Source organism: Chelonoidis abingdonii, chromosome 8 (genome assembly GCF_003597395.2).
Source record: "Chelonoidis abingdonii isolate Lonesome George chromosome 8, CheloAbing_2.0, whole genome shotgun sequence".
NCBI lineage: Eukaryota > Metazoa > Chordata > Testudines > Testudinidae > Chelonoidis > Chelonoidis abingdonii.
This window is the reverse complement of record NC_133776.1, coordinates 102,662,656-102,683,607: the sequence shown is the minus strand read 5'-3', so window position 1 is coordinate 102,683,607 and position 20,952 is coordinate 102,662,656.

Below are 20,952 nucleotides of genomic sequence, written 5' to 3'. Positions count from 1 at the left end.
ATTTTGCTCAGGTGGGGGTCCAGGTTACCTAACCAGCTATCCCAAATTGGAATGGCTTTGTGAGCTGGGGCGTGGGATGGAGCTCTGTCATTACATCACCCAACTCTGGTCCAGAGTCATAAGAGGCTTTCCCCCTCATTGTGCTCCCAGACTGTGACCACCGTGTATAACAGGTGCACAACACAGGTGTGTGGTTAGCAGAGCCTGCTCTAGGCACCAGCAAACCGAGGCGGCACAATTCCAGCGGCGGCACTCCGGGGGCGGCAGTTGCACTCTCAGAGGTGGGGGGTTTTTTGTTTGTTTTTTTTTGCTTGGGTTGGCAAAAAAACTTAGAACTGGCCCTGGTGGTTAGAACATGGGCAGCTATGGGGTGTCCAACATCCACTGAAGTTAATGGGAGACTTTGCACTGACTCCAATGGGCTTTAGACCAGGCCCCAAGAGCCATCTCATCACCTGCACCCAGAGAGAAGAGTGGGACTTTTTCTCGCTGGCACAGAGGCTGGTTATCCCCGTGCATCAATCACCTCGACTGTAGATTGCTGTAATGGATCTGCATCACTCAGAAACTAAAGGCAATGGTGAACGGCAGAGCCTGCTGACTGTGGAGTTTCACAAGGAGAGCACATGAAGCATGCCAGCCTCAGCACTAGCTTCCAGGTAGAATTCATGGGGGCGTTTTTGGCCTTCACAGTGCTAAAATGGTTTGGGACCTGGTTACCAGGGAGGCACCCTGTCCCCAGGCCTTACCCGTGCTGCTGAGAGATGCATAGACACCGAAGCCCGCTCACTACAAACGGAAGGGTCCTACCTCAATCTCGCATGCCTCTTCTATTCCCCTTCTCTAGGTTCACTACCAGCAGGGTCTGGTAACCTGCCGATATGCTGAAATGCACAGCTGGGCTCCCAGCTTTGGGAGAGGGGCTGGTGAAGGGATTTGGGGGTAGTCTGTCATCTCCATATTAGCTGGTGAATATTTATGGACATGCCAAGGAAGCTGAACAGCCCAAAATACTGAATCTTGCCCCGTGTGCTTTAATTTATGGCCTGGATGCCCAGAGCAGGGATGGGACCTATTAAGCTTCTTATACAGTTAAATAAATACATGAAATCTTCCTCCTACCCTCAGTAGTAACAGGATTTACATGATGGCCTCACGGCATGAACAGACCCTGCTTTCATCTAGCAGGTAAGCCATGCTGGGCAAACAGAACTCACGAGGGGCGGCCATCTTCCTTCCCCCCAGTTCATGTCAGGGATGAATAAAGTCCCACCAGCCTCCTAGTGTTACAACAGAAGTGAATATCCAGTTCCAAAGAGGGTGAGTCTTCCTTTCTCAGCAGGTTAGTATTTATTTACTGAATTATAGCGCCCCTGCCGAGGCAATGCCCTGGCAGCACTGTCACCGCCAATCCAACACTGCGGCAGCAGAGGACCTCAGCAGTGGTACCGAAATGTGAGTGGAAGGTAAGCAGAAGTGTTAACAGAGGTTTGCACCTACAGCAAGGCAAGAGGGAGTGACTCCCTCCACAGTCAGTGACAGTGGATTTGAGGGCCGTGATAAATCTGCCAATTCTTTCCAATAGAATTTTTGCTTCAGGAATTGCCCTGGCCTTCAGAAGCAAAGTATGTGTAAGGTTTAACTGTTGCCCAGGGACAACTTCTCTGTGCCATTCAAATGAAACCACAGCATTATTTCCAATCCTTTAGAACCGCTGTTCCGAGAGAGAAGATACATTGCATGGATTTTCCACTTCAATACCATTAAAATACAATGCTCATAAAGGTGTTTCTTTAAAAGCTACTATGCTTTAAAAAACTACCTACCTTCTTTCCTCATGTCTCAGGACTGTTCTTTCAGATGGTTCTGATGCAGTCTACCCCCAGCACCTCTGTGAAAGACAGAGAAAGAATACAAATCAGGAGTCCTATTGTAAGTGGTATGCCAGAGTCACTGCTGACTCTTCTTGGAGAGGAGGGTTTTCTGGATTTTTTACACTAATTTAGTGTCTGAGTGCATCACAAAGTGCTGAACAAGTGGTTGTAACTTTCACCAAGCGAAAGCTCAGCTTTGCTAGTATCTGTGTAACATTCGTACCACTTTTCTCTTCATTCCCAAGAGTCCAGCACTGTTGGGCTCTGTGTTCCTAGCAGACAAAGAGCAACTTCCACTCAGCATAGCAAGGCCTTGAGCAAACAGTGGGTGGTTCTCTAAACCCAAAGATGTTGACTGAATAAGTGAAAAACAGGGACATATCAGGTATCCCAAGAGAGGTAACAGGGATGCCCAGGATCACATCTGAAAAACACAGAGTGGCCTAACCAAACTAGGCTGTATAATCTCTATCTCAATTTACACACAGCCCCAGCTAGATTTCAAAGGATGCTCATGCTATAAGACACAATATAAGGAAATCAATCACATCTTTCAAACACAAAACTAACAACAGATCTCTACCGCTCTGTCCCAAGGCAGCTGTAAGATGCGCTCACTTGCCCTCTGCCGATGGGGTTCCGAAACATTTTCAGCGTGTGACCCATATCTCAACAGGGATTGTCTCTTGTGCATCACCGCCATCTCTATAGAACTAATCCAGCGTGCTCTGAAATCACTGAGATCCTTTCCTTGTTTTCGTCGGCCTCTGGTGAGAAGTTTCTATCGACATTCTTTTCATGGAGAATTGGGATGTTGACTAAGCAAATTTTTTTTTGCAGAAAGTTTCTGCTGTTTTCCTTAAAACTTTGGAGTGTTCTTTGGAAAACCACCCCGCCCCTCCCCAAACTGACATTTTCAGAGGGGTTGAGGGCACTGTTCCCTCTACTTTTTTACAGCCATGGGCTGAATGAATTTTGTTATGTGCACCAATATGGAGGTGTTTTGTGGCAGGGTTGGGTCTGAAATGTTTGAGGTGCAGGAGGGTGCTCAGGGCTGGGGCAGAGGGTTGAGGTGTGTATGGGGAGGTGAGGGCTCTGGCTAGGGGTGCGGGCTCCAGGATGGGGCTGGGGACAGAGGCTGCAGCGGGGAGAAAGAGGATACCTCCCAGCTCTCTCTCACAACAGCAGCTCGGGCCAGGGGAGAGGCTCCTCTTCACAGGTTGGAGTGGGCTCTGCAGGGGAGGGGTGCGTCTCCCCGCCTGCCCGACCCTTGATAGCCTGCTATGCGGCTGCACAGCTTAGAGGGAACTTAGGTTGAGAGTTTCTGATGAAATGACTAAATTTTCTGTGGAAAAAACTCCCACTTTCCGACCAACTCTGGGGACCAATCAGCTCTCCAAAGAGCACTGCATTGGAGCTGTGGTTTGGCTGGATCATGGCTGTATGTGTTTAAAAAGATTTCCAGACTGGCTGGAGGGGTTCTGAGAGGTGGGATTGATGGCATGCTGATCTGGAAGAGGAAGAGACAAACCCTGCCACAGGGGCACTTCAAAGAAGATGGGACAGTGCTTTCTGTCAGGAAACTCCCCATAGTAAGGCACTTTTCGTAAGAAATCAAGGCCAGCCATGTGCGAGGCAGTGCAACATTATCTCAGCTTCTGCTCTGCTACATGGAACAAGGAAAACACAGGTTGCTCGCTGTGGTAATAACTCCTTTCCCTTTGCTAACATAATTCCCTTGATGGCACTAAGGTAGCTTATCATTCAGGATCAAGAGTTGGTTTGGGTGAGCTACTGTCTGACTGAGCCCTATGTTTTCACCATTTCTCTAGCGGGAAAGAGAGTCTTTCTTTCAGAGTGACCAATGTTTATAGTCAGAGGGCAAATACAGAGAAAGGAGGACATGTGGGGAGATCCACTATAAATACTTTTGGAAGGATTAGATTTTTATTGGTAAATGTTGGTAAACACTGATTTCGCTGTACACTCACAAACTGACGAAAAATATTTCCATCAATAATAATCAAAATGTACCTATATGCAAAGTAAGAAAATTGCCGCTTGAGAAATCATTAGAGTCAAAATCCTGCAATTAAGATTTGAATGAGGCTTGGTACAAAGGGAGTAGCAAATGAATAGTAAAAACAGGATTTGTTGATTTAAGGATATTTGCTTTGTATATTTTAACACGTGATGTTGACAAGTTGTGTATTAACAGTGATAAGGCATTAATTTTTAATCTTTTTTAAACTACTTCATTAAATAATTGTCTCTCCCTCTCCCCCTCCAATTTCCTGAAACAGTGAAAATTTTAATCAATAAAAATTGGAGAAAAAAATGCTTAAAACCTGTCGTTCCATGGAATTGCGAAAATTTAAATCTACAAAAATATAAAAAATGCCTAAAAATGAACATTGACATTATCCATCAAAATTATACAGAACAAAAATCAAATTCTGCCCGCCCTGATTCTACCTTCCCAATGAGCAACCTGGGCTCCTCTTTCTGTCCCAGACCCCAATTGAGGTAGATCATGTTGGAAATGCTGAGGAGAGTAAGCCAGGTGGGGGGGTCTGATGTAATGCCCAACGGACAGCATCTCCTCGTACTGGAAGCCGTCAGTGCAAGTGCTACACCTACTGTGTGGTGAGCACTGCAAAACAAACTCCCTTGGTGTGGCAAGCTATCCAGAAGACTGGTGTGTGAAGAAGAGATCTAATTTCACTTACTCTCTGCAAGCCAAACAATCCAGGGATGCCAGCATTAAAAAAACACCTAACCTTTTCCAGTGTTTGCTGGAGCCAGGAAGTTTGCACAGACTCTGAAATCAGCCCAAGGGTTCTGGGATTTGAAGTTAGTTCTGCAAACTTTGCATGGAAACAAGGGATGAGCTGGTCTGTGGGTCAGAAAGGAGCAGCTAGTGTGAGGAATATCAGTTCTCTGAGAAATCAGATGCACGAGGTAACTTGTTGAGCAAACCACCCCACTTTGAGGCAGAAGTTCTGGCCAGCGAAAGGGCAGCTGTGTCATTTCAGATGGAACGTTTCCAGGGACGCAGAGTGGCAGCCCACAGCAGGTGCCATTAAAAGACCATTTACCATGTGGCAGCACTGCATCTGACCTTAGTGTGGTGTTTCCTGGATGCCTTCTCCTTAGAGAGGGAAATGCCACATTGCACGTACATTGCACATGGATGGCACAGATAGCTAATGCTGATATGTTTTTAAATGGTGCCCCATGTAGGCCTGAGTTTTGCAGCACCTCCCATAACAAATGAAAGGCCCGCAGGTCAGACAGGACCCTGACTAAGAGCAGCAAAGTTTCAATACAGTGAACCAAAGCGCTCTAGAGTCACCGGCCCTTGTAGCTCCCAGGAAAACAATTGCTCCAAAAAGGGTAAAAACCAGCCACCACGAGGCTGTTACAGGAACCATGTTATAAAAAAAGCCGGGTACTTAGCACAGACGTTAAGAGTGACTGGTACATGCTTTGTGGCTGAGTGTAGAAAGATAGCGTAACACCAGTCATAGACCAGAAGTGCGGACCAAGGACCAGGTCCCCAAGCAGTGCCAGGCGCAGAGCTGTGGACCATGCTTTTTAGTTTGAAAGCCACTAAAATGTAATTGACTAGGCTGAATGTTCAGTGTGGAAATCTGGACCGAGAAGAGGCTGCCTGGGATGGCCATGCTAGGCAGAGACCAAAAGGATTGTGGGTAATAGGGCAATAACACAGGAAGTCTAACCACACCCCTTGCATGCTGTGGGACTTGGGTCCATGGAGCTGAGCAGGGGATCAGACAGGAACAAGGGCCAGGGACACATGACCAACCTCACCTGCTGCTTTCAGCAGCACCCCATCTCTACGTCAAACAATCACACTGTCGAACCATACCCGAGTGATCATCAGCTAAGGTGTGGGCCCTGCACAGGGAGCGGGTAGAAGTCTCTAATGGTCTGTGCTTGGAGCACATCAGCCTGGCCTCTCCACCCCTCCTGAAACAACCACCAGGCTAGGTGGGAGGCCAATATTCCCCTAAGGAGCAGGTGCTAGCAACTGGTCAGGGGAAGGAAAAGCAGTTACCAGAAGAGGTGGTTACTGATGTGAGGGCCATGCTGAGAATGCAGGTGCAGCATTGAGAGCGTGAATGGGCAACCTCTGGACAAGCAGATGGGAGTTATGATCAAAGATGTGAGCCAGAGTATGAGCAGTAGCTCTCAGACTGCCCAGGGCAGGCAAGGGGAGGGAGGGATGAGATTTCACCCCTGAGCGGCAGAATTTCCATGAGAACAGATGACCCTGGCTGGGGTGGAAATCTCATCCAATGGGCCTGTGGGAGCTGGCGAACTAGTAGTTCCCCATCAGCGCTGTGCTTCCATCTGAGGGTTTGGGATGCTGCGGAAAGGGGCCAATTTAGCTCAATCTGCATCTTGTTTTGCTTGATGGATCAAAGAGTGACTCTCCCCTTTCTAACCTGGCTGGACCAAGGAAACCCTCTCACTGCTCAGCCGACCCCCTCTGACCTGCCTCTCTGGGTGAGATGGGCAGGATCAGACCTCGCTACCCTGGACTGTTCTCTTGAAAGCACCAGCCAGCATGTGGAGATGGCTACTCCCCCATCAACAGAGGCCCGCAAGTCTGGCTTTCTCGCCCACAATGTAAATGCCTAGTGTGAGCATGAGAGCCCAGCCCCAAGACGTTAACATGGGATCCCTAGGGAGAGCTGAACCAAAATCACTGCTACCCTTGTACACTAGTTACAGGTGTGCCCAGAAGGGACTATTGGGTACAGGCCATAGCCAGGTCAGCACAAGCTTCACAGAGCTGCCGGTGCCTCCCAACAAACAGCTGGGTTTGTGTGAATCGGTTCATGTTATTTCTCACCGAAGGACACATAAGAGGCTGGACTGTGCCAAGCCCTGTCCAGCGGGGGGGAGGGGGGGGGGCTCAAGGGACCGTCTCCTTTGCCTGTGCAGAAGACAGACAGGGTCTCAGTGCCCGTGTTTGCAGCACATAAGGAGGTGGGGAGTCCAGTGCCATGGGGCAGAGGAGGGTAGGGTGGGAGATTAGCCATGTTCTTCCTCACACAGCCCGCTGCCCCAGCAGACAAATACACCCAGGCTTTTCTGTAGCACTTGTCGCCATAGTGCGTGAGCATCTCACAAACAACGTTTCATCCTCTCGGTGCCCCTGTGAGGGGAAGAAATGGGACCGTCACCATTTCACACACACAGACAAACCCCCGGGCACAGAGAGATTCACTGACTGCTGCAGGGTCACCTGAGGAGTCTGGCACAGCTGTGACTGAACCCTGATCACCCCGACTCACCTAACCACAAGACTGTCCTCCTCCTTCCCAGGAAACAGTGGGCTTTACTGTCTCCAGAAGTCAGCGGCTGCTGCTGACCCCCTCCACTGCCAGCTGAATCAGGCCATCCTGCCTTTGGCAGCTCTGCAATCCAGGAGCATAAAGTTGCTTACACTTTCTCTGTGTGAACAATTCTGACCTGTTATAAAACACCCTGTCCAAACACCTACCTCGGATCTCTCCAGGGGGAAGAGCCTGGTTTTAAAGCATGATCAAAGTTTGATTTGCCAGTTATCTCCCTTTCATCCTGATGCATTCAGAAATCACAGAAATTGCCATCTGAAGAGAGGGAAGACAGGTTAGCCAAAGGGGGACAAGCGCTTGAATACAATTCTGAGGTGGATGGAATTATACCTGGTGTTCAGCAAGGAATTAGCACTCTGTTTATCTAGCAGGCAAGATTTGGTTTAGACACAAGAGGGATTAAACACAGCACTCTGTGAAGATCCCATAAACAGCTGCATGCCCAGCCCTCTGCGCTCTATGCTCCGCAGGAACAAGCCGGAGCACAGGGCCGTGACAATAAGAACACAGGACAGTATCTAACTACAGCTTGACCCCATGTGGGCACGACTGGAACCAATCTAAACATACAAGGGCTCAGGCACGACCTGGGTCTGTTTATATGCTGAGTGAGTGGTGGCTTGCACAGAGGTATGCTAAGAGTAGCTGAAGAGATAGAGCCTGAACACTGTTAGATCTACAGGACCAGCGTTCTGCTCCCAGTGTGAGAGAGAGATTTATGTCACGGAGTCTGCTCTCTGATGCACTACAACTTCCATTTCCTATAATAGCCAGGGTTACCGTCCATAACAGGGATTCATTCTTCTATTGGATCCACAGACGCTCACTGGGAAGAACTCCAAGGGAGAGGCTGGGGGTGCATCGCCATCACACAGGAACATTTCCTTTCCCCCCACATCCCACTAGTGACATGACAGTTACCTAGTTTAACAGACTCTGCTCCACTGGAGAAGGAGAGACGAATGGTCTGTGAAGTGACCAGACACCCACAGCCAGCAGTCATAATGGCTAATGAACAAGAGTGATGGCTCCACAGGGAATGTAAAGCTCTAATTAATTACTGTCAATCTCATAGCAGTTCCCAGAGCATTCAATCCTCTGCAAGCAGATTTGGGGGCCTGGGGAAGAGAGAAGGCAGCAGAAGTGATCCCAAGCACGGTGTGGCTAGGGGGTCTTCTGGCAGGCAGAGGCAGCTGCAGAGTTACCCACCCACTCCTGGTGGAGTATTATTAGCAAATGCACACATGATACCATAAAGCTGGAGAAAGATTCAAAACACAACATCTAAAGTAGGGAAATGAGACGTATACATTACAAAGGAAGAAGGTCATAGCGGTTTAGGCAGGCACCACACACAAGCTTCAGCATCAGCAGTGAGGGAAAGGCCTAAACCACATCAAGGGCTGTTCCAGATCCCCAGGTGTGGCTACTTGCTGGCCACCACACACCCCAACCCCCTTCTGAAATGACTGAGCTTGTCCCAGAGATAGCACATTCCTCCAATGGGGTAAGTATTTGCTCTCCTGATGTTCCGGTTTTGAAAAGTAGAACACAATGGTATGAGGTAGAGCTGTGCGAATGGCTGTTTGACTTGTGGGAAAATTCACAAACTCAAGATGAAAACTGTTTGGGGACAATGAAAATGTCGTTTTCAGCAAACTGAAAAGTGAAAACACACTTGTTTCAGTTTGAACAAACTGTTTCTTTTTTTATTTCAAGCAGTTTGATATAGTTTTGAAGTTTTAAAAAATAAAATTCAAGGCAGTTTCTAAACAAAAAGGTGACAAACTGAAAAACTGAAATGCTTTGTTCCCCAAATGATCATTGGCATACGGTCTATGCCCATCTGCCATATACATTGGCTAAACCAGACAGGCTCTGCTTAAAAGAATAAATGGACACAAATCAGATGTCAAGAATTATAACATTCAAAAACCAGTCGGAGAACACTTCAACCTCCCTGGTCACTCATTTACAGACCTAAAAGTCGCAATTCTTCAACAAAAAAATTTCAAAAACAGACTCCAAAGAGAAACTGCAGAACTGGAATTAATTTGCAAACTGGACACCATTAAATTAAGCTTGAATAAAGACTGGGAGTGGTTGGGTCATTACACAAACTAAAAACTATTTCCCCGTGCTAATTTCCATCCCCCTCCCCCACTGTTACTCACACCTTCTGGTCAACTGTTTGAAATGGGCCATCCTGATTATCACTACAAAAGTTTTTTTTTTTCCTGCTGATAATATCCCACCTTAATTAATTAGTCTCGTTACAGTTGGTATGGCAACACTCATTTTTTCATGTTCTCTGTGTATATATATCTTCCTACTGTATTTTCCACATGGGTTTTAGCCCATGAAAACTTATGCCCAAATAAATTTGTTAGTCTCTAAGGTACCACAAGTACTCCCATTCTTTTTCCTCAAGGGATGGATTCTCTACTTCAAATCCAGAGTAACTGGAATCTGAAGTCAATGGGACTAAGACACATGTAACAGAACAGAATCTGGCCCACTGGGTTTATAATATATTTAATCCTAGGATGACATAAGCAGGGCTGCTACTCACCGAGATCTTTACCTATAGGAGGAAGAGCTTTTAACTTCTACTAAAGTGCCTCATGTTTTCAATAGCAGATGCTTTAACGTCTAATATGGGAGTTGAAAGCCCCTTATCTCAGCCCAGTTGAACAGAGGCCAGCATATGAGAAATGGCTGCGTGCTCAGAAGCACTATTATCAGCACACCAGAAGGACAAGCAGTTCCTATTAGTTGATTGCTTTTATCCACCTCCTCTAACTTCCATAGTGATGCACTCAGGCGATATCTACACTATAACCTATGCCTGCAAAGCTTCTGTCGCTCAATGGTGTGAATATTCCACGCCCCCCCACCCCTGTAAGCACGTGAACCCAGCGTTTCTCCCACTGATGTGGCTTCTGCCACTCGGGGAGGGGATTTTTCTATACTGATGGGAGAGCTCTCACTCTCGTTGGCATAGAGCGTCTTCCCCGCACATGCTGCAGCTGTACTGGTATAGCTGCACCGCGGCAGCACTGTACGTATCGACTTGGCGTGAGAATAGACACCAAGCCCTGGGGCTAGTTACTGCTCTGCTTTACTTTCCTGTGCTACTGGGATTGTTTATCAGGCTTTAAATATTAGTATCCAAATGTCCCCTCAAGGGAAAAAATGGAGCCATGGCTGCTGCTGAGTAGGTAGGAAAGGCCGTCCAGCCCGGGACTTAGCAGACCTGGGGTCAATTCCCTGCTTTGCTATTCATTCCTTGTCTGACCTTGGGAGGGATAGCTCAGTGGTTTGAGCATTGGCCTGCTAAACCCAGGGTTCTGAGTTCAATCCTTGAGGTGGCCTTTTAGAGAAGGGGGGTAAAATCTGTCTGGGCATCGGTCCTGCTTTGAGCAGGCAGTTGGACTAGATGACCTCCTGAGGTCCCTTCCAACCCTGATATTCTGTGATTCCATGTCAGGTAACCTCTCTGTGCCTCAGTTTCCCAACTATACAATTGGGTTAACAGCCCTGCCCTGCATCCCAGGGGTGTCATGAGGATAAATGCATGAAGGATGTGAGGTGCGCTGGCTCTAAGGCAGTGGTTCTCAAACTAGGGCCGCCGCTTGTGCAGGGTTAGCCCCTTGCGGGCCGGGCCGGCTTGTTTACCTGCCGTGTCCGCAAGTTTGGCCGATCGCGGCTTCCACTGGCTGCAGTTCGCCGCTCCAGGCCAATGGAGGTTGTGTGAAGGGCGGCCAGCACATCCCTTGGCCCACGCTGCTTTCTGCAGCCCCCTTTGGCCTGGAGTAGCCCAAGTTTGAGAACCACTGCTCTAAGGGGTGGGGGCATAAGAGCTATAGACAGGTAATGCTGAGACTGGCTTTCCCTTACGAGGCCAAGCTGCCCTTTCCAAAATCCCAAACAAAAGTCTTTTCAGCTTCAAATTTGGTACGAGTGGGGTGTGGCCAGCAGCAGCAAACGCTGCAGGAAAATGTGAGGTCATTTGGGGAGAAATCTTACAATCTAGAGCAGGGGAAAGAATTTTCATGATTATAAATAATGTTTATTTATTTATTCTCATGCTTCATTGGTACAAACCAGCTGGTCTGAAAGACATCATGTGACCTTTGCTGGAAAGACGCGGGCCAGGAGCAGGGGAAAATACGAGGTTCTGCAAAGGAAACGGAATGAATATATATTGGATACTTAATATTCAGTAACACACCAGCACATCCGGGTGCAGTACATTTTGTGAAGGGCCTCACGGCTGCCATGCCCCTTCGGAAGTTTGGGGAGTCGCTGGTCAAAGACACCAAGCTATGGCTCGGTCAAGCCACAGTGTGGGAACTTCTGCAGTGATAAAAGGCCTCATCCCCTCCTGCCACTTCCCACTGTATGATAGAATGGCTCAGTCGAAGATGGAGTTCATCACCTCTTCTACCTGATGTGAGGCCTGCTCCAGAGCCCACTGACATCACCAAGTCTTTCTGCTGACTCAGCGGCCTCCGATCAGCCCCCCGAGCGTAGAGGGAGTGGGGTGAGGCTTTACCGTCACATGGGCTAGATAGGAACAATAGCCAGACGTTCCGTCCGCTTGTCCCGGGTCAGACACGTAGCTGTGAGCCGCGGCACAGAATGCCTGGGATGCGGCCTCTCGGATACAGGAATATCAAAATATGCAAACAGATTTTTTGGCATTTCATCAAACCTATCTCCATGGGTCATTCTTGATATACCACCCCACTGCCATGCTAAGTATGGTGGGCATGGTGCTGGAGTGAAGCTTTCCCTTATTACACTTGGCATGACTGGCATCTAGTGGCTGTAATGTGCAATCACAGTGTCTCTGGAAACTTTTTCCTAGTGTGATTTAAAATCAAACTAGCAGATTTCATTGTATGTGTAAAAATGAGGAGTCCTTGTGGCACCTTAGAGACTAACACAGTTATTTGGGCATAAGCTTTCGTGGGCTAAAATCTACTTCATCAGATGCATGGAGCAGAAAATACAGTAAGCAGGTATAAATATATAGCACATGAAATAGCCGCTTACTGTATTTTTTACTCCATGCATCTGATGAAGTGAGTTATATCACCTGTCTCCCTCACATCCCCACTTGCTCTGGTGCTGTTATTCTGTGAAAGGCGGACTTGATGTAGACTTGTCTCGAGAGACTCCATCTTGCAAAGATGTGTGAGAGTAACTATATGCTGAGACTCATCTGTAGATGTGAGATACAGGATCAGGGCCTAATCCTAGTCTCCATATAACACACGTCTAATGCCATGAGAGCATTGAACACTCCAGCTACAACCAGTTGTCACACTGAAACAGAAGGCTTTTGCTACACTTGCAGAGTTTTTGCGCTGTCAGTTTCACCGGTGATAGTGAACCCATGAAAATAAAGCGCTGGTTTGAGTACTCACTTACTTGCACAGGCGTCAGAGAGTGTTCACCTTTGCAGCACTTCCATCGCCATGAGAGCAGAGCACTGAGGTCAGCTGTCTCACAGTGCAGCTCTCTCCATTTTGATGATAGGACTTGTGGGAAGTGAGGTGGGAGGGAAAGGGGGGCTTATCGCGGAGCATCCTGGGTACCTGCACAGCCTCATCTCCCCAAACACTGATCAGTTCCAGTAGCTCAGCATTGCTCCAAGCAGGGGATCCTTTGCTCCGGGGAGCAGCCATTGTCACCTGACCAGATGGTAAGTGAGCACTTGCCAAAGAAACAGGAAGGGGAGTTTGAAAGTTCCCCCGGCCTTTGCAGGGGAATGGGTGGATGTCTGTTTACCTGGTAGCAGAGCTGCTGGCCAGAGTGGTCACTCAGGCATTGTGGGATGTCCTGCGGAGGCTAAAAGCTGGGTAAACAGGAAGAATGTGTCTTCACTTGCACATCACCGCAAAAGCATCACCAGTAAGAGCTGTACGCCTCTCATGGAAGTGGTTTTCTTTTTGCAGTGAAACTTCTGAGTTTCACCGCAAAAATCATTTGGCAAACTAGACTCCATGTTTTGCCAAAAAAAAAAAAAAAAGGGACTTTTTCCACTTTAAATGGTAGGCATAGACATGCCTGAAGTTACACAGTCGTTTACAGGAAAACCATCATGCCGGTCCCATGGTGTAGGCAGGATTAACAGCGCAGGATCCATACCACCGAGCATCTACAAAGAAAATGCAAATCTCTGCAAGCTATTCTCCAGGCAGCTAGAGAGTGAGTACAGCACATACTCCAGGCTAAGCTGGGAGGATCACCACACTTCCAGAGAGCAAGGTGATCAAAGCGGTACCATATGTCAGTGCTTGAGCACTGTAATCTGGGATAACAGCTTTGCATTTGCTGCATGGGTTTGCAATAAGAGGCTGTTTAATCAAATTAATTTCACTTGGCTCCTAGCTTAACAGCGAACTCTGGTAAAAAAACACCACCTGACCAGTTTAAGAAATGTACATATTGTTAAGGCATATTGATGGGTGCTGCATACTAATCAAACTGACCTGTTCGTCAAGGACTGGGTGTCTACTTTGTACAGACCCCTTGGGGAAGCCCCAGGCTATATTTAATCATGTAAAAACTCTCCAATTCCGAGAATACCACCTTTTAAATATCCTCACTGACTGACACTTGGGCCAGAGCATACAAACTATTTCAGGCAAAGGAACAGCAAATTGCATAGCTGGGTCCACTGCTAACTAAAACTAGTTGGTGTCATTTCTACATCAAACCCCACACATTAAGCAGAGGGGCTGCAAGAACTGGAGAGAGCCCTTTACTGCATTCCTGGAGCTTCTTTCTGCTAATTTTTTTTTGGCAGACAAAATTATGAGGACGGGCTTATTTTTTGGGGGATTGAGAAATCACTGAACTTTTCAGCGTCGTTTTTTCCTGGTGCATTCTGAGTTTTGCGCCAGATGTTACAGGAGCAGGGTTGCCACTCCTCCCCTCCAGGATTATCCTGGAGTTTCCAGGATTTAAAGATTAACCTTTAATTAAAGATTGTCATGTGATGAAACCACCAGGAATACATCCAAAAATTGGCAATGCTATACGGCAGGGATTGGCAACCTTTGGAACACGGCTCGCCAGGGTAAGCACCTTGGTGGGCCGGGCCAGTTTGTTTAACTGCTGCGTTGGCGGGTTCGGCTGATCACAGCTCCCACTGGCTGGAGTTCACCATCCCAGGCCAATGGGGGTGGCAGGAAGCCGCGGCCAGCACATCCCTCGCCCGTGCTGCTTCCCGCCGCTCCCATTGGCCTGGGACGGTGAAGCACGACAAGTGGGAGCCATGACTGACCAAACCTGCCGACGCGGCAGGTAAACAAATTGGCCTGGCCTGCCAGGGTGCTTACCCTGGCGAGCTGCGTGCCAGAGGTTGCCGACCCCTGATATACGGGAATGATATATTGGTATACGTGTGTGTGGGTATACATAGATAGCTAATATAAAGAGCACCACCCAGTGGCACTGGGAATAAGTAGCCTCGCTGAGAAATTCTTAGGGTCAGTAAAGCTGTTATTACATACTGAGAACAGCTCCCAAGTCTAGCTCTTAATCCTGGAATCCTGGGTTTTGTCACAGTGTATTGACTGAAGTGCCCCCATTACACTCATGGGGGTCAGCGGCTGCCATTTTGAGTTCTCGCTGTGCTGTTGGGGACGGAGGGCAGCAGATGTTCCACAGGAGGCCAAAACAGTCAGCAGGCCTGCTAGCTGCCAGTTGAAACCCAATGGGTTTCTGGTTACTGATGAGTCTTCACCTTCCCAGCCCCCGGAAGTGTTGTGCGTACAGGGGTGGGATTTGAAGGCACAGAGCGTTAGACCCACAGTGGGGCAGGAGCAGACATTTCGGTGGTGGTGGGGGGGGTTTCATGGAGATGAGTGAGAGGAGGGTGTCAAGCATGGGCAGCGGGTATAATAGGCCTCCCTGCCGCTGGACACCTGGGCCATGGTGGCCCCGCCTCTTCCCATCCCTGCTCTGCCCCTTCCCTAAAACCATCACCACCACCGCAGCTGCTGCCTGGTGAGTCCTTCCCCCTCTCCAGAGGCCCTTTCTTCTTGCTCCCACCGATTCCATCTCTGCCCTTGTGTGTCTCACACACGCAGGCACCAGCTGGAGTCGGCTGTGCAGAGTGGAGCGCTGGTGACAGGGAGGTGGAGACTAGGGCTGGACCCCGGGGAAGTGGCCACATTCCTCTGTGTGTATGTGGTCTACAGAGGATACGGGTCTGTCCCAGCTTGGCCCATTTTTTCAGCTCTGCAAATCCCTGGTTCTGATCCTGTTTACATCCCCATGAAAAGTAAAACTAAATGTAGCCCGTTAAGGAGCCTGGGCAGCTAACTCTGCGTATTGAGGTTGACTGTGGAAGAGGACGGACAGCCCCCAAAGCATTTAAACACAGCATTCACTAACAGAACTCAGCTGTAACGGAGCCAGGCTACAGTTTTCAGGTTTTCAAGCTCTCCCAGGCCAGAGCTATTTCCAAGGCCTCTAGTGGCCATTCGAAGGCTGCTTTTGACTCAAGTGCGTCCAGAGCACATCCCAAGCAGGAGCGGTCACCCCCTTCTGTCTGCACAGTCCCGCTACACTCTCTTTTGAAGTCAGAGTCTGCTCTGACTGGTGAGGTTAAATAAGAGAAAGTGACGCTCAGAATAATCACCGGGTGGTATTTCTGCTCCCAGGTTGGATGACTGGAAGGTTTATAAACAGAGCGAGGCCTTGAATAAGTCTCTTGTTCACACACGCATTTGCAACACCTCCAGCACAAACACCCACCGGAGTACACATTGGCACTCGTGTTTGCAGCACACCCTGTTCCAAACAGTCACACCTTGAACACTAAAACTGTATCACACTTTCAGGGTAAAAGGACCTGTATCCCTCCCCTCCACAGTCCATTCCAGCACCACCTGCCTCTGCCCCTTGTCCCACTCCCATCTGATGGGGGATTTTAAGGCTGCACAGTCCCCCACCTTACACTGTGATATCTCCAGAAAGCCAGCCTGCCTATCGGCCAGCACCTGGGTGTTGCTTTCTCTCCCAGGGCTATGAGGGTGTTACAAGTTCCAGCAGTTACAAGATACTGCCAGCTCTTTCTAAGCAAGCACCTTTATTCTTAGGGTAAAAGCATTCCAGAGAACACACATAAAAGCAACAAACACACACCAAACACATACCAGGAGTCACCGTCACTCTTATGGGGCCCTAGCAGGCCAAAGTCTTTCCAACCCTTGACAGGGTTTCCCTCCCCCGCACTCCCAGACAAGAAGGTCCTGACTATTTTCTGGATCAGAAAAATGGCCCTGAGTCAGTTCAAGTTCATCCTTTTATTGCAAAAGCCCTTTCTTTGACTTCTTGTCTCTGGAAAACCCAGCTTGAACCAGTATATCCAAACGACTCCTGTTTAGTCTCAGTGATTCACCTTAACGACCTCTCGCTGTTTTGAGTTCTTGGATGAGCTGTGGTTCCCTTCCCCCCCTCCTTCTCTCCCCCCAGCCATAGGGTACGTCTGCTCTACCCACCGGATTGGCGGGTAGGGATCGATCTATCGGGGACTGTTGTATTGCGTCTCGTCTAGACGCGATACATTGATCCCCAAATGTGCTCCCGTCGATCCCGTGCCGCAAGGACATAAAGTAAGTTAATATATGTCAATCTAAGATACGTCAACTTCAGCTACGTTACTCTCGTAGCTGAAGTTGTGTGTCTTAGGTCAATCCCCCCCAAACGTAGACCAGGCCATAGAGTGGTACAAAATCATACATAAACCATTTATAGATTTAATACAGTATGGTCCCCAAAGATATTGCATGTGATTACAGTATCTGTCACCAACTGAACTCACATTTTTGATGTCATTGAACGTTAGGAACCCTTTCTTTGCTTTGCATAGTTTGTGTCAGCATTTTGGTTTTTGTTTTCAAATACAAAGAGCTAATGCCTTACCTGTCCGACATAACATATTCATGGCTTTCCAGACTTCACTGCTGAACTTCCGACTAGAGACGGAGTGATCTGGTGAATAGAGCCCCTTGAAACTTAGAAGCCAAATTATATTAAGGGGCTCAAATTGGCCACTCATTCTCTAGCGATAACAAAGCAGGACAGTATTAGCATCACAGTAGTACGGCTGAAGACCATCAAGAAACAGACTAAATGAAATTAATGAAATTAGCCACTTCCATGATGAGGCTGCAGGAACAGGAAGATTGCCTTAGGAAATCCTGATTGAATTTCATACTTACTAATTCAGATGTTTTGCTTCTCAGTAATTAGGGGTTATTATTAATTATTATTATTATCTTATCTACCATGTACTGGTTTAAACTGATGGGCTAAACTGACCCCTGGTGTAAGTTACCAGTATAAACTCCACTTTGAGGGTGCTAAAACTGTGTTTCACACGAAAGTAGTCGAGTAGCAGTAGAGATTTACTGTAGGAGGCCAGTGCTCACCTGACAAATATTCCCCCCTCCCTAGGTAGGGATTAGCATCCTTCACACGCAGCCTCGCCTTCTGGTGAGGGCAGTGGCAGGAGGAATGAGGTGTCCCTGCATTGTAACCTGAGCTTCCCAGTCCTGCTGGGAGCTAGGCGCTCTGCAGGCGCTCTGCGAATAAAGGAGCATCATTTCTGTACCTGTGCGTGTAACTGGGGTTCTTCCAGGAGAAGCTACAGCTGGCTGCAAGGATCCCGAACCTGTGCCGAGACAGAAGGAAAGTAAATCATCAAAGCAAACAAGAAGAAATCTGACAGGAAGCTGGGCCACAATCTGCCATCAGACATCAGTGCAGCAGACAGAACAAGCCACCTCTCTCTGTTGCGAAAGACACAGTGAGGAGAGCCTCCCACCCCCCCTTTTCTCTTATAAAGCTTAAGTAAAGCTGCATGCTGAAAGCCTGAAACAGCAGTGTTCATCTTTGTCAAGGGCAAAAGAAAAAAAAAGTAACATGTAGGCAGCCACCTTGGATGTGGACAACTGTGCATTGGCTCAACAGACTGAATTGGAAAACAGGCCATAAAATCTATATTAACAAAGGAACATAGAGCTAAAAAAGAAAAAGCACCAATAAGCTCCATAAAGATTCCAAAGAAAAACTGAAATCCCATTTCTCTTTTGCAGCTCAGCTTAAAGCCAACCAGGCCTTTCGCTCTTCATGACCCCTCACGTAATTCTATTGCGTTGTATAACCGTAGCCATTGGAGAAAAACCACTCGGTCCAGGGTTCAAAGATGACAATATCACTGTCAATTGCAAAGCTCACATCTAGGCTGTGCTAATGCAAATTTATTCCGCATGGCCAGATCCCCAGGCCTGCGTGGGAGCTCCATTTCAGTGTTCATGAGCCCACTCAGAAAGTAATGAGTGGGCTCTTCCTCTTAGGATTAGACTGGAATGTAGAGGCCGTGCCCACCACATGGTATTTTAAGTAATATTGGGCAATTACTCAACTTCAGAATGAAAAAGGCTCCTGCTCTGAGCTAACTGGAGTTGTTTGCATTCCACCAGATTTCCCGGCCATGGGGGATGTATGCAATGGTGCTGCTAAGGGCAATAGTGCAAGACAATATAAAGAGGTTCCCAGACAGAAATATAAGCTTTGGGCAGAAGACAAGAACAATGGCAGGACAGCGGAGCGAGGGATGAGGGAAATTCTGCCTCCAGGGGCGGCTCTAGACATTTTGCTGCCCCAAGCACAGAGGGTCTGCTGGTCCCGCGGCTTCGGTGGACCTCCCGCAGGAGGTCCGCTGAAGCCGCGGGACCAGCAGACCCTCCGCAGGCATGCCTGCGGGAGGTCCACCGAAGCCGCGGGACCAGCAGACCCTCCGCAGGCATGCCTGCGGGAGGTCCACCAAAGCCGTGGGACCAGTGGACCCTCTGCAGGCAAGCCACCGAAGGCACTCTGCCTGCTGCCCTCACAGCTTGGAGCGCTGGTGCCTGGAGCCGCCCCTGGCTACCTTCAGTCTCACTAGCTGCCTGACCAGGGCCTTGGAACAACTCAAGACAAGAATTCCTCTAGGGACCCACCTCAAGTTTTTCATTCTGGGACAGGATTTGGGGCATTTACTCAGCCCAGACCTAGTAAGCAAAGCTCCAGTTCTATGCAGATCTCACTGCTGTGGCTCAGGGCTCTGACCTGAGGGGTCACTGTCACTGAGGTGGCAGCATGTCTGCAAGGAAGGGAACTTGGAAAAGCCTCAGGAGCTCAACTTCTAGTTTTTAATGATTTTTATCCGTGGGTTTTTACGTTTTCCTTGCCACCACATCAGACTGTCAGGGCACAAGAGTGGGCAGGGCACATAGGAGGCCATCAGTGGACATGGTGAAACCTCTTAGTTGAGGTCTAGAGGGCAGTTCGTCATCTTGAAGCTGAGATGGTAGGTGCTGGTACCTGGGGGTTATACAGCTCCCCCAAAACACTCTGCATGACCCCCACAATCCTGTCCTTTCCCACCCCAATCCCCACGTCTTCTCCCCCTCTCCTCCTTCATTTGCTCCTCTTCTCATTCTCTCTCCATTGAGCCTTTGGCAGCTGTGTTTTGGTGTGTAGCTAAAAACCTAAGAGCAAGTGTGGTAGGCAATGGTTGGGGCACAGGAAAGACAGGGTGTGTGTGGGCGATGTGACAGATGGTGGTAGGTGACACCCACTCCTCATATCACTACCATTCTGCCCTGCTGATATAGGATCCCCAGTGCCTCATCTCCTAGTGTCTAATTCCTAGTACGTTCCATCCATAGCCTTCCAAGAGCTTTACAAAGGAGGGTCAGGATCATTAGCTCCATTGCACAGGTAGGGAAACTGAGGAACAGAGAGGTGAAGTAACTTGTCCAAGGTCACCCAGCAGGCCAGTGGCTGAGGTGGGAACAGGAGTCTGGTCTCCTGAGTCCCAGTCCAGTGCTCTACCCTTTGATGCGAGGAGCTAATAGAAGGAAGTGTATTTGCAGGCAGACTGGGAGCCCATGCCTAAAGATGGGGAGGGGCTGCTTTCATCTCAGCCAGGAAGGATCAGATGTCTAAGGAATGGCTGGTCCTCAGGGGATGCCCATGTATCAGGCCAAATATGACCCGCCAAAGCAACCTTGGTGTTTGCTTTCTCTGCTGCCTTGGTCATTGCTGATAGTGAGTCAGTTGGGGCTGTGACCAGTCGCACGCAGCCCCGGGTGCAGATAAAACCAGATCTAGCTTTAAACTATGGGTCTGGAGGAAGGAGAGGAGATGCAAACAGAAGGCAGCTCATGTGGACGGAATCTACCATCACAGTTTAGGGCCTGAACCTCCTCTCCTGCATGGGGTTAGAACAAGAATGACTCCACTGCAGCCAGGTGAGCTGCACCAACATGTGAACTGCACGAAAGGAGACAATCAAGCCCACAGTGGGGTAGTCAGAACGAGCCTATTTTTGAGGGTGTTTATAGACATGCCCAGCTCCATTTAATCACCTGGGTGACAGGGGTATTTTTAATCTGAAAAATTTAATAATTATAAACAGCCTGGAAGCCTGAGAAATACTTTCACTATAGAAAGTGTAATGGGGCAAGGCCAGATGGCTACAGTAAAGTACTGAGAAACAGGTATGTTAGCCCCAGGCTAAACAAATCCCTAGTACCCTGGTAACCAAATGGCATTTGCTCCAGGTTAATCAAGGCACCTGGAGCCAATTAAGATCTTTCTATAGTGAAAGTATT